This window comes from Rhinolophus sinicus, linkage group LG03 (assembly GCF_036562045.2).
Source record: "Rhinolophus sinicus isolate RSC01 linkage group LG03, ASM3656204v1, whole genome shotgun sequence".
Lineage (NCBI taxonomy): Eukaryota > Metazoa > Chordata > Mammalia > Chiroptera > Rhinolophidae > Rhinolophus > Rhinolophus sinicus.
The window spans coordinates 2621368-2634314 of NC_133753.1; the positions used below are offsets into that span (position 1 = coordinate 2621368).

Below are 12947 nucleotides of genomic sequence, written 5' to 3' on the forward strand. Positions count from 1 at the left end.
CCATTGTGTGTTCACCACCCAGGGTCAGTTCTCCTTCCATCACCATATATTTGATGTCCCTTCACTTTTATTAAAGACTTAGTACTTGTTTTTGTTAATCGAAAGAAATCCAAAGAGGATTTTCACTTTTAGGAAAAAAGGCAAAAAGTGAAAATAGCATCCAGTGTGTTTTGCCTCGAGCTGTTACAGAGGCAGCTCACACCCGAGCAGAAGTTAATGGCAACTGCTTCTTCAGTTTACGTCATTTCAGGTTACGGAAGGTTTCAAAGGAAGCTCTACTTTCGAATAGTGGGGGAAACCTGTATCTATCAAAAAGAGTCTCAGCTGGGGCTGGTTCTAAGTGATACAAACAGAGTATGCTAGAAAGAAATGCAGTTTGGAGAATTTTCACCCAAATTAGGGTCTCAATGAAAGGACACAAAATAAACACAGATGTGAGTGGATGGTACAATACTTGAAGAGAACTATTCCGAGGAACAAGCAGATAGGCAAACTTAATGTGAGAACAGAAAAAGTACCACATAAAGCACTAAGTATGAGGACACAAGAATTAGGCAAAGGTCTGAGAAATCTGATCACTGCCAAAAAAGACAGATTAGGGGAGAGAGAGCCCATAATTCACATCTCATTCCTTCTCCCTTCTAGGTAAATGGACATCCAAGACTCAACGTATTCACTGTCCATCATTCTTTAATGCAGCGAACATTTACTTGGTTTAATGCAACAGTCTTGGATTAAAATAGTTACCCAATCTCTCCAGACCTCAGTCTTCTGTTCTGTAAAAATAGAGGAAGCAATTCCTTCCTCACTAGAGATGAAATAAAATAGCATTTTAAAACAAGTAGCAAGGACGGAAAGCGAATGGAGGGGTGTGAGTCGAACCTAACGGTCTGCAATCTGCCTCCAGCGGGAAGCTGGAGACAAGGAAAGGATCCTGGCCGGGAAATCCCTGGTTCCCAGCGCCGACCAGGACAGCACTGTCTGCATGGCCTGGGCGTGCTCAGCCAGACAAAAAGTGCTGAATTCTTGCTGCAACTTGAGTGCCAGGGAATGGTAAAGATGATGCAGGCTGGTCTCCTCTTCATGTTGCCGCTTCTGCTGCCTGGGATGAGACTAAATGCCCTTCTGGGGAGAGGCGCTCCAGGGAATGCTGTCAGTCATAATAATGGCTGTTCTCCCCTACATCATGCAGCTTCCAAAAACAGGCATGAGATCGCTGTCGTGTTCCTGGAAGGCGGGGCTAACCCAGACGCTTAGGACCATTATGAGGCTACAGCAACGCACCGGGCAGCAGCCAAGGGCCACGGGAAGGTGATTCCTATCCTTCTGCACCACAGAGCAGCCGCAAACCTCCCACACGCTGAGCGCAGCACGCCTCTACACTTAGCCTGGTGTCCCAAGGAGCAAGTATTGACACACTGAGAATGAAGAAGACAGACACCCCCGCAAGCGGCCAGAGGTGATCTGGGCTCACCACTCAGGAGAATGGGGGAAGGTTAAGCAGCTTGGATTTATTCTTACTTTGTATGTTTTGTGGTTGTCCCCAGTGTCCTGGAAACAATGCACTTATACACAAGACATCATCTATGAATGATCAAGTTTCTTTCGCCTTCAAAGTCTTGTAAACATTTTGAATATTGTTCCTGCTGAGGCATGTGTTCTAAGCTTCCAGTCTGCTTTCCAGGCATTGAATAACTGTAGAGCTTGTACCACTACCGTTGTGCACTATTCCACATTGATTTTGGTTAATTTTGAGTAGGTGACTCTGGCTGTTGTGAGTCTTGAGCACTCGCCCAGGCACCCTAACCCCCCTCTGAGGCTGAACAACTCAACAACAGCAGGCCAGCTCTGCCAAATGGTTTCAGGTGGATTCCAGAATCTTCCTTTTTTACAGCTGAAACACATTCTAATTCTTTTCAAGCTCACTCAGAGGCCTATACCAAATACTTGTTTTTTCAACAGAACGCTTATTTTTTTCTTAAAGGAGGAATACTTATATAATTTAGGGGACCATATTTTCAGTTGGAGGGCCTGCTATCCTAGTTTGTCATTCATAAACACTAAAATAATGAAAAAATTACAGCCCATGTACCCATGCATCTTATTAATGAGCTATTTTTCTATAAAATGTGCTTTTAAAAAGGAAGTTTTAAAGTACCTATATTAAGTCATCCTATATTGAAAAGAATGACATGCTATGTAACAAAAATGTGTTTTGATTTGCACTTCAGAAACTGAAAAAATAAAATGTTGAGAGAAAAAAATTAAAATAAAACAAGGAGCAAAGATTTTGTCCCATATTAGGAGCTTAAAATAATCCCTCCAGACATCAGCACTAGATTCAACCACAGGATGTTTTTAAGAGACTGGTTACAAAGCTCTCATCTAATGGGGACCCAGCAACTCCTACTATTCCAGCCAACTCAGCATAAAGATCCCCTAGTGTAAGTTTCCTTTTATTTAAAAGGCCTGCTGATAATCAACTCAGGCAACCCTCAGCCACAAAGCAGACACGTGCAGCTATCTAATTAGGGAACCCATTTATTTTGCAAGTACACCTACCCATATCAACCATTTCTACTCCAGTCTTTTAAACTATTTTTTAATTCTATATCCCTCAATGGCGATACTCAAAACTTACTGTCAAATTATTCTAAACAATCACCGTCAACAATTTGCTGATAGTTCCATCAGCTGCTAGTAAATTAGGAGTTAACTTTAAAAATGAGAACATTCTCATTAAGATATCTGGATTCTATTATGCGTTCAAGTCTCATTGCCTAATACAGCAATTATTAGTGGGAAGATAATTAAACTATTCAGTACAAGGGCAAACCATCCAACATTTAATGACAAAGATTAAGAACTCTAAAGTGAGTCCCATATTGTTGAAATATCTCAGGGAAATCAGTTTCTAACTCAGTGATAAAGATACCCATAGGGCCGGCCCGGTGGCTCAGGCGGTTAGAGCTCCGTGCTCCTAACTCCGAAGGCTGCCGGTTCGATTCCCACATGAGCCAGTGGGCTCTCAGCCACAAGGTTGCCAGTTCAACTCCTCGACTCCCGCAAGGGATGGTGGGCTCCGTCCGCCCCCTGCAACTAGGATTGAACACGAACTAGGATTGAGCTGAGCCATCGCTGAACTCCCAGATGGCTCAGCTGGCTGGAGCATGGACTCTCAACCACAAGGTTGCCAGTTCGATTCCTCTACAGAAAACAAACACCCATAATACTAATGAATAGAAATAGAGACCCAAAACCCCAGGGTTTATTCCTTTGTTTATGTTAACTGCAGAATAACCAATCTCTTGCAAAAACATATAAATTTGAAAATGTATCTGAGAGCCAGTTTCCCCATCAGTAAAATGAGAGGCCTGGACTTGATCTCTGGAGTCTACTTAATAGACAAATGAAGAGGCATAATCCCTTTCCCACTATCCAAGGAAATCTTGTTTTATTTTTTATTGAGTGGGTGGGTCAGGTGCGTAACACTGGTGCGTTTTTCACTCCCTTCCCCCTGAAACGTTATTAGACACTGACTTCCTAGTCGTCGAATCGTTAGTCATCAAACACTGCTGATCACTGATTCTTCACTGCCTTCACAGACAACCATTCCATTTGCTTGGAGAGCACGACTCCTAGCGCCAACTGCTCCATCAGTCACAGAACCCAGCCTCCCTAGTGTAAGCAACATGGTACCTCGGAGAACTTAGCGGTCCTGCAGAAGTACAGCACCAGAACTCTCCTGGAGAACTGTTTCACGGGACATCTGACAGCTGAGACTGCGGCACACCGGGCACCCAGCAGGGACGCCACCGGAGCCCGCCGCCTCGACCGCGCACAGCCTTCAGCCCCCCCACCCCACCCCACTTCCCATCACTTGCTGCCCAGTCTCAGCCTTGCCCTGGTCGATGAAGCAAAAGTCACGTGTCTGTGGCTAACCATAAGGAAGGGTGGGGAAGCATATTAGCCTTCGGCTGAAAAAGGTGGGAAATTCCCCCAGAAGATTTCAAGGTGCTGCTGACCACAAAGCACAACAAATACCCACATGTGATATCATACTAGCCGCTCACCTCCTAAGGCCCTGGCCTATTTTTTTCTCGGCTTCTTCCCTCTACTGTTCCCTAAAGTTTGGTGTTATAGCTCTCACCCTCCTCACTCTGCAGAGTGGAATCACTTTCAACCCCATTAACGGTTTCTGGTATTCCTAAACAACACGCTTACACTGCTATTGAATTTTTCCCCACTGTCAGTACCTTTTCACTACCTATAGAAGAGGAGGACTTGGCATTCTTATACAAACAACCTCTCCCTTCCCCCAATATGCTAATTGTGATTAAATCAGTATGTTTATTGTTTATGACTGTAAATACTAATTCACAGCTCGATCAAATTGCCGTACCAGAAGCTATGTGTGACACAGAGTGTTGTCATGAAGGACAATGATTTCTGGCACACTTTAAAATACACCTTCGCTCAACCGTAGCTCACACCCGACTGACTGCACTGAACAAGTTGAAACTTGTCACACACTGTTACTAAGGTTTGAGGCGCCACTTCCCATACTGAAGATTCCTGCCTTTCTGTTGAATGGCACTTCGCAGCAGTATTCGCAGTACTGTTTGATCACAACGGAAAGGCTCTGTGTCACACCTCACTTCTGGGACAGCAATTTCTGTCAAATAAAAGCATTACGGTGTGTCCTCATCCACCTTATTTACCAGATCTGGCACCGTGCGACTTCTGGCTCTTCCCCAAAGTCAAAATGACCATGAAAGGTAAACGTTTTGAATCAATTCAGGACATCGAGGCAGCCATGACAGCGCAACTAAAGACACTCACGAAAAAGGACTTCCAGAACTGCTTCAGAAAGTGGCAAGAACGATGGGATGAGTGTGTTTGAAGCGAGGGGGAGTGTTTTGAGGGGGTTAATGGCCATGTGTCCTCTACTATAATAAGTGTTGTCATTTAAACATTCACCGTTTGCTCACACCTCATGTACACACAGTCCTCCTCATCGAGAGGCCTAGAAGCAATGCCTCCTGGGAGGCAAGAGCATGTCTAATGGCCAGATCGTGGTCTCTACAATACTATTCCACCATTAAAAGGAAGCAGTGCTCCTTAAAGAAAGAGCTGACTCCAGCATGGGGCAGGGAAAATACCAGGTGAACCTGGAATGTTTCGACACACCAGCAAGCAAAGAACTGCTCCAAGCATGCTGGAAATTTGTCAAAAGGACACAGGAGCCAGCTTGAAGGGGCTCCCACTGGCCAAATCTGGAATAATTTCAGCATTAAATAATGATATTTATGAATTGTAACGTTTTGAATAAAATGGAAAACCACTGAGTCAAAATTGATAAAAATGAAGAAAGAAAGAAATGGCAGAGAATTTAGGAGTCACAAACTACTTCCTCACAAAATATTTATAACACACTAATAAGTACTTCTTTTTTTAAATTAAAGTTTATTGGGGTGACAATTGCTAGTAAAGTTACATAGATTTCAGGTGTACAATTCTGTATTACATCATCTAAAAATCACATTTTGTGTTCACCACCCAGGGTCAGTTCTCCTTCCATCACCATATATTTGAAATAAGTACTTCTTAAATATTATTTTACAGTGAAGAACCCTGGCAAACACTTAGGAAACAAGAGTATCATGTCTGAAACTTATTCTCAAATGGTCTCAAAAAAGGTTTCTACATATAGAGAGGGCAGATATGCCCCTCCCCCCTTTAAAAAAAAGAAAACAGCCTTCCATGTCTAAAACATGTCTGCCTTCACACTTCACACATACAGCTTGGCACAGGCTCCTGGATTGGAAGTAACACTCCTAGTACCTGAGGGCCTGCTCCACTGTCTCCTAGGCTCCAGGGTCATGCAGACTCCCAATCCAGCTGTGACTTGACTGTTCCCCCGGGAAGATTTCAGGGTCCTCTCTATTCTCAGGGTTCTGAAATCCCACTGTGATATACCAATTTATTTTTTCTTTTATTCACCGTGCGAGGCACTCAGTGGATCTGTTCAATCTGGAGATTTGTGGCCTTCCGTTCTGGCGATTTTTAAATTATTAATTTAATCACTGTTTCCTCTCAATTTTCTTTTTTCTCTCTCTCTAGAACACCTAGTAATTCAGATGTTGGATCCCCGGAACTGATCTGTTACCTCTTATATACTCCTGTTTTGCTTTTGTACTCATTGTTAATTATTAACATCATGCCATAATTGCTTTAATGATCTCTCCTCTCTCTCCACACACACATACACACACAATCTGAAAAACGCAGCACACACGCTGACACTTAACTCCTTCAGTGTGCACCTCCTAGGAATAAGGACATTCTCTTACATAACCACAGTGTCACTATTATACTTAATTAACTAACGTTAATTATCACTTAATATGCAGTCCAAATGCACATTTCTACACTTCGTCCTCTCACCTCAAACAGTATTTTTCAATCAAAGACTCAATCAAGGCTCATCTGTCTTTGCCTACTACTTTCTGGAAGATTTCCTCAGTTATTTATTGAAAGTTTTCCCTGCTATCCTGGTTTCCAAGAGTTCTTCCTTATTCTCTAAATCCCGCCCCCCTTTATTTATTTATTTATTTTTATTTTTATTCCCTCCATTTTTATACCATCCTATTTTTGTCATGAATTTAGCATTTTCTTTTAGTTCTTTAAGCCTTTTGCTTTGGAAGTTTCCTTCAGCCGCTTGCTTGCATTTCCCGTTTCTTCCTTCACGTTCTTTTATCTGTTTGTATTAGACTGTTAGAAGCTTTCTTCGTGTTTATGACCATCCTGGACTGTTCAGTCATAGCTAAGAAGGAAGTAATAACTAAAAAAGTCGGTTTTAACTCCGTGCGCACAGACGGGGCGTGTTAAGAACAGCAGCAAGGCCTGCTTGCGGGGTGACCAGACAGGGATCTGATTCACCAAGAGCCACAACAGATTGCATTTTCTAAAGCTGACCACACTACCTCCCATCTCACATGATCGTCTCCCCGTGTGACCAACTGGAACTCTGGCCTTCAGAGGTGAGGTCTGGGTTCCCTCCCCCCTTGGACCTGAGCAAGTTTGTGACCAGAGCAAAAGGGATGTGACACGACTTCTAAGACTAAGTCCTGAAGAAATGAAACAGTTTCTGCCTGATTGTCTTGGGACACAGACTTTTGGACAGTGAGCCTCCATGTGAGCAATCTGAGTGCCCGGAAGCAGCAGCACACACTAGCCCACACAGAGACCTCGTGCAAAGGCCCCAAGACCACATGCAGAGACAGAAGCCCAGAGGGAGACACACTGCCCACCTGCCCTTTGCCCGCAACTTTCCACCTCCACCAACTGGCTGCAACCACAGAAGTGGCCTGAGCCAGAATCGCCCAGCCAAGCTCCCCCCCAATTCCTGACCCATAGAGACCATGAAATTATCTTAAGTCATTTCATTTTGAGGGGTCATTTCTTAGGCAGGAAGAATAAGTGGAACAGACTTTGGCATCTGGAAGGGAGATGCTGCTGCAACACAAACCTGGAACACATGGAACTGGCGTTGGGGTGGGTGACGGAACTGGAAGCACCAGAGGAGGCTCTGAAAGCCTGAAGGGCCTTGACAAGGACACTATCAGTAGAGACACAGTGTAAGTAAGAAAAACTATTACTGTACAGTGGAGAAAAGGGCGCCCTTGGTATGCAGTGGTGGAAAAAGTGCCTGCAGTAAAACGGAATACAGGAAATGTACCTAATAAACTCAGTCCTCTATCTAAGGAGATTTCCAGACAGAATACTGAAAGTACCATCCAGCTTCTTCGCACTGCCTAGGATAAAATGAGAGAAGAGAAAGGTGAGCTGGGGAAAAGAAATTGTTAGAAATAAAGAAGTCAGGACTTGCTGGGTTCAAAATTACAGCCATTTCTCATCCCCAGCCTCTCCTGAGGGCAAATGATTCTCAAACTAAGAAATGGCTACAGAAGGAAAGAACAAATCCAGGTTATGATTGAAAACCTTTTCAGACCTCAGCAAGAGCCAAGCAGGTTCCCAATTGGCACTGCGGGCAGACCAAGGAGCTCTTACTAGACAAAGCTCCTAAGACTGACGAGCGCTGTCCCACAGCAGACTCGCGAGGACGTGAGGGGCTTACCCACAGAGGTCTGCAACATGGCTTTTGTTTAACGGGGCGGGGGGGTGGGGGGGGCGCGGAGACTGTCGACTGGCACACACAACCTACGAAATTTTTCAAGAATTGTACCAGTTTGGACTAAAAGAGATAAAAATAGTACAAAACGAAGGCCTCTGTTCCTCCCAAAATACTATGAGCATGAAGCAGGCTGAGAAAACTACTCAGCTATAAAAGCAGCCATTTCTTGGAGAAACTGTTTGTATATTATAGATCTGATATGGGATGAAAATCCACAACGCATAGAGAACTCCTAAAAGTCGACAACAAAAATACCAAACAACTCAGTTCAAAGGACTGGGCAAAGGACTTCCATAGACATTTCTCAAAGCTACAGGCACACCCCGCTTTATTGTGCCTCACAGGTGCTGTGCTTTCTAACAAACTGAAGGCAAGACCCTCTGCCAGCAAAAACGATTACAACTCGCTTTACTGTCATGCTCACTTTTACTGCGGTGTCTGGAGCCGAACCCGCAATATCTCTGAGGTCTGCCTCCACACAACGGTTAAGCAGCACATAAAAAGGAGCTCAACCTCACCAATCATTAGGGAAATGCAAACCAAAACTATAATCGCATTACTTTACACCCATTAGGATGGAAATTATAAAAAAAAAACAAAACAAACCAAAAAAGCAGAAAATAACAAGCGTTGTTGAGGATGTGAAGACATTGTAGCCTCTGTGCAACGCTGGTGGGAATGTAAAATGCTGCCGCCACTGTGGAAATAACTATGGCGATTCCTAAAATAATTTAAAATAGATTACCACATGATCCAACAATTCCACTGGTGGGTGTGTACCCACAAGAACTGAAAGCAGAGTCTTTTTTTTTTTTTTAACATTTTATTTATTTAAATGTGTTTTTCCCGGACCCATCGGCTCCAGGTCAAGTAGTTGTTTCAATCTAGTTGTGGAGGGCACAGCTCACTGGCCCATGTGGGGATTGAACCGGCAACCTTGTTGTTAAGAGCACCGCGCTCTCACCAACTGAGCTAACCAGCCGCCCCCTGAGAGCAGGTTCTTGAAGAGACAATGTGTACACCCATATTCAGAGCAGCATTATTCACAATGGCTACAACACGGAAGCACCAATCCAGTGTCCACCCACAGAAGAACAGTTATGCAAAATTTGGTGTGTACCCATATAATGGAATATTATTCAGCCTTAAAAGGGAAGTTCTGACGTAGGCTACAACATGGATGGACCCTGAGAACACTACGCTAACAGAAATAAGCCAGACACAAAAATAAACACTGTTATCTCTCCATCACTTACGAGGTTACCTACATTAGTCAAAATCATAGAGACAAAGAATGGTGGTTACCAGGCGCTGGGAGGGGAAGTGGGGAGTTTGCGTCTAATGGGTACAGGGTTCCAGTTTTACGTGATGAAAAGAGTTCTCGAGGTAGACTTTTGGTGATGGCTGCACAACATTATGAATGTATTTAATACCACTGAACCACACACTTAAAAATGGGTAAGATGACAAATTTTATGTTATGTATATTTTAATACCATTTAAAAAAAAAAAAGGCTAACTTGGAAGGCAAAACAAAACTCTCAGCGAGCAACAGCAAACACCTTGGAGAATCATTCCCAAGCCACTGAACTAGCATTTGTGCCTGGCTGGATTTCAGAAAAGCCACGGACCGGTGACTGCTGTGCCTGCTTCCCCTTTTCTGTACAGAAATGTGTCGACAGCAATTATCCTAAGCCTGACCTGCCACTGTAAGTCAGCAGGAGGGTCAGACTACTTGTTTCTGGAGTTCACGTGTGTTCAGATCTAGAACCACACCTGAGGAGCCTCATCTGGTCATAACTGCGCCTGATTTAAATGACAAGATCCTGAACTTGCAGCTAATGTCATAATAGGATGAGAGTGGGGCTTCTGGGGAAGGTATGAATATTAATTTGCATGGAGTTGGACCGTATTACAACCAAGGGTAAACTGGTAAATCATGTTTTCCAAAGATGGCCACATCATCCTCCGTGTTCTCCTCACAATAACTTTGATTCAACTTCTATCAAGAGAAGGAATCTATGTTGCCTCCCTTGAAGCTGAACAGACTTGTGGCTATGGCAGAAACGACGCTGAGGCTGTCAGAAAGGTGCTACAATTCACCCTGGGTTCTCCTGGTGTCTGCCCACGCTGAGACCACATAATAAGGATGTTTGGGCCAACCCAAGCGGCTGCAGCATCCCTGCTGCTCTGGCCCCAGCCATCACGTGACCACAACCCAGAGAGAAACCCAAGCCAGCCCCTCCCTAAATCCTGACCACCAGAAACTGTGAGAGGTGATACAATGACTGGTGTTGTTTTAATGCAACAGTAACGCAACAATAACTAGAATGCATTGTGACAAATGTCAGAAGCTGTACAGACCTTTACATCCAGGCCAGTTTTCTCTCTAAGAAATCTTCTAAACTACTGCCTAGAAGATACTAGCCAGGCTGCAAGAATTCTGGGATGTTCTGAGGTTCTCACCATTCAATATACAAACTTTCACTTAATCTATGCACCTTCCCACCCTCTCATGTCCAGTCCCATCCATCCTTCCCCCTTCAAATGTAGTGTCCCTTTGGTTCAAACTCCACGAAGAGTAAGTGTATTCTCTGCTTGAACAGGGAAGGGGCAGTTGCTAGGCTGCTGGAGTCGAGCCAGAGGCCGGAGATCTAAGGACTTCCAATAGACTTCTGGTCAGCCCTCCAGTTCGGCGCCATCCACACCACACCTAAGCCTTTGGACATTCCTGGTGCCGCCACTTCTGCTTGCTTCTTACTAGTGTCACTACATCCTCTGGTTTCAGCTTTCTCGGTTCTGCCACGGTAATTACTACTTTACCTTAACCTATTTTTCCGTTTCCAAAACATCAGTGACATCTCCAGACTGCTCTAGTTTATAGTATCCCATTACTCAAGGCATCAAACAAAACAATCTTTTTACCTCCCTTCCTTTCCACCAGCCCTATATGGTTTGTTCACATCCTCTCAAATCTAATCTCTTGCGTTTCTAATGCTTAGTTTAGCCTTCACGATCAAGCTTAGAATACTATAAAATCTTCAAATTGGCCTTCCTCACCCCATTCTACGTACTACAATCCCTCCTATGTCTCACCATACTTTTCTGTCCATGCTATGCTAGCACACAAAGAGCTCAGCAAATATAACTATTAGTATTGCCATTAAATCATCAGACCAAGATTTTATAAAGATGATCTATCGACCTTATGAGATAAATATTATTCTCACTTAACAAAGAAAATAATTCAACCATTATTTGTGGAATTGAACTGTCCCTCATTTTCTTCTTGCCAAATAATCTCGATAATACTACCCGGCTCTAAAACTGTATTTTCTATAATTCAAAGGTAAGAAATTGGAGGCACTACATACAACTTACACTAAACAGATTTTCAAGATCACAGATACTTGCTAATATTGGCATTTAATTTAAAAAAGGACTTTATTTCTTCTGTTTGATTCCTTCTATTCCTACTTATTCCTTCTCTTAGATCAAGAAACTGAAAGGACACTGGCCAAAATACAGTTGGGGCAGGAGTGGAAGGAAAGGAGTAAAAAGTAAATACAGCCCAAGGGAACAGAGTCATAATGATATCAATCCCTGAATTACAGAAAATACAGTTTAAGAGCTGGGTAGTATTATTGAGATTATTTGGCAAGAGGAAAATGAGGGACAGTTCAATTCCACAAATAATTGTTGAATTATTTTCTTTGTTAAGTGAGGATAATATTTATCTCACAAGGTCGATAGGAGATCATCTTCATAAAATCTTGGTCTGATGATTTAATGGCAATACTAATAGTTACATTTGCTGAGCTCTTTGTGTGCTAGCATAGCATGGACAGAAAAGTGTGCTGAGACATAGGAGGGATTGTAGTACGTAGAATGGGGTCAGGAAGGCCACTATGAAGATTTTATAGTATTCTAAGCTTGATCGTGAAGGCTAAACTAAGCATTAGAAATGAAAGATTAGATTAATCACCCTTGTCCCCAAATACTGGACCTTATGAAATCACAAAGGAGGTTCTCTCAAGTGTTCCCAACATGAAATTCAGAAATATAAGGTTCCCTGATAAATATGCAGATTCAATGCTGTTCAAATAGTGAATAGAGAAAAACTTCTCTATAAAGAGAAGTCTGAGAAACAGCTACACAAGTCCAAAGCGTATTAATGAGAATACAACCACCTTTGTAAAACCAGCCTTCATACGATATATGACACACTACCCAAACCCCATAGGAACTATGCTAGACACAGAGGGATAAAGCAGAAATAAAACATGACCCTTGCTTTCTTGGAGCATGCAATCTAGTGGGCAAGAAATAGTAAACCTTGTGGAATTTATTTAACCTCTGTGCCTTGGTTCTCTATGCCTTGGTTCTCTATGCCTTTGGACTTGTGTGGCTGTTACTCAGACTTCTCTTTGTAGAGAAGTTTTTCTCTATTTAACCTCTACGCCTTGGTTTTCTTATCAATAAAATGGAGTTAACACTAAAATGGAGTTCACTGCTTCCTAAGATTGTCCTATAATGCACTGATCACAGTGGTTGGCATAGAAATGCCTAATTATCTATTATTAAATACTCAAATAATTCCTTAAATTATAATCAGACAAAGAGTTAATAAGTGTGGTAGCCTCTAGGGAACTATGCGACTTGGAAGCCATAGGTAAGAGACCAATTCCATTCCACTCTGCTACATCTTTTTGAAATTGAGTTGTTTTATACCAATGACACATTCATTACC

The 12947-nt window shown here is 42.9% G+C and overlaps 1 protein-coding gene and 1 pseudogene across 4 annotated transcripts in view; one reads left to right on the plus strand and one right to left on the minus strand.

Annotated features, from left to right (window-relative positions):
- RCOR1 (REST corepressor 1) overlaps positions 1-12947 on the minus strand; it is a 122632-nt gene that overhangs the window by 68926 nt on the left and 40759 nt on the right. The gene's annotated exons all lie outside the window — the stretch shown is intronic.
- On the plus strand, positions 862-1500 carry LOC109455595 (uncharacterized; annotated as a pseudogene).